The sequence below is a fragment of the Vespula pensylvanica genome, chromosome 1, assembly GCF_014466175.1.
Source record: "Vespula pensylvanica isolate Volc-1 chromosome 1, ASM1446617v1, whole genome shotgun sequence".
Taxonomy (NCBI): Eukaryota; Metazoa; Arthropoda; class Insecta; order Hymenoptera; family Vespidae; genus Vespula; species Vespula pensylvanica.
In genome coordinates, this window is record NC_057685.1 from 1,087,742 (window position 1) to 1,089,653 (window position 1,912).

The 1,912-nt window shown below is 31.1% G+C and overlaps 1 protein-coding gene across 1 annotated transcript in view; it reads right to left on the reverse strand.

Moving 5' to 3' along the window:
- LOC122630551 (disks large 1 tumor suppressor protein-like) overlaps positions 1-1,912 on the reverse strand; it is a 263,281-nt gene that overhangs the window by 85,676 nt on the left and 175,693 nt on the right.

The following is a 1,912-nucleotide window of genomic DNA, read 5'->3' on the forward strand; positions in this document are numbered from 1 at the left end:
TAAAACCTTCTCAAAGATATACTCGTGTAATTATTACGAGCATCAGTTTCATTATGGCATACTCCTGTCAGGTAAATATTCATTCGAATCAATCATTTTCGTTAGATTGTATTATTTGTGAAATAATGTTGTGGGTCGTTGAGAACATAGGTTTTAAACTTGTTATCGACACGATTCAGCATTACGTCGTCCGTTCTTTATATAGCTTATATGTTAACGACGATATCTATGAGTATCATTTACCATTATGGGCTTTTCCATAAAAACATGGTAAGATGTCGAACATCGATTATTACGTTATATATACTGGACAATTTGAAATCGGTATTTTATACATTTCCAGATAGTAGGATACTTAGTAAAAATAATGAACGATTGGAGCGATATAAGACGAACGAAACAATATGACGTTTTGCTCGATTATGCGTTTTTATATAGAAAATGCATTTTCATGTTCATATGTAAGAAATATTGCAGAATTTCGTAGAATAAGACAACGTAGCGGTAACGGGGTTTTAAATTTATACAAATTTACTTCACCGTTGCAGTTTCTTACAATACGTATGTGTCGTTGACGTTTCTATCATCATTGAAACCTCTTCTTTTGGATTTGATAGTGCCATTGAACGAAAGTAGACCACATACGTTAGTAATCCCTATGGATTGGTACACCGGACAAGAAAGACATTTTTTGAAGATACTAATTCTCCAACTCATCGTATTCATGATACTGGGCTTGTGTGTGACAAGTAGTCTCTCGATGTGTATACTAATTCTGCAACACGTTTGTGCCATGTTTCATATAATCGGGTGATTATTTTGACGACTAACATTTTATCTTGTATTATTGTAAAATGTATAAAGTCAACATCAGCCTGATTTTATCTCAGATGTCTTTTGGATAACATATTGGACGTTAAAGAGAAAAACTTGAAAGCGATCGACGATGAAGTCATCTGCAAAAAGATAATCCACGTAATCAAAATTCACAGTAGAACGATTCAGTCAGTATCAATAATACAACATACTTTATTAGATCATTCGATCTCGTCTTATTAATACGATTTTATTTTTCATCGTATCTCAATTATTTATTCGACAAAATTATATTTCTAATATGGTATTGTCTTGAATTCATAGATTCTCTCGTTTCTATGGATCGACAATACGTTATCTTCATGGAAATGAATTTGTTAAAAGCATATTGTAAGACACTTCATTGATTTACTTCCTATTACATTCTCTTTCGATGTCTTGTTATTAATACGATTCAATTTTTCATCATATCCCAACTATTTATTCGACAGAATCATTTTTCTAATATAGCTTCAAATTGTCTTGAATTCATAGATTCTGTCGTTTCTATCGATCAACGATACGTTATATTTGTGAAAATCAATTTGCTAAAAACATATTTTAAGATAATACCTTTATTCATTTCCTATTGCATTCTCTTTCGACATTTCATCATATAAAGAGATTGATAAACAAACAAAAGGATAAATACACAAAAAAAAATTTAATTAATTTCTCATTTCTCTTAGATATATGGACGAATTTAATAAAACCTTTAACGTGGTTTCCCTTGTTCTACTGAGCTGCGCTTTATGTTTCCTTGGAATTGCTGTAATTTCTGTAAGTGATAGTAGATAACGTAAAATGCTTAAGCAAATGATAAATATTAGTATTACTTTTTTTCTTCTTCTTTCGATAAATCCTAATAGATTTTAGAGATATTTGACGAATTCAAAAACTCATCGAGGGACATCGGTTAGTTGTCGTTGCCGATATTATACGTTATCTTTCATTTGATTTGGGTTTTCATCTTTTGTCACGTAGAACAATGCCTACAAAACATAAGCGAGACAACATTTTACAAAGCGTAAGCATAAATTCGTTTTCATTCGAATCC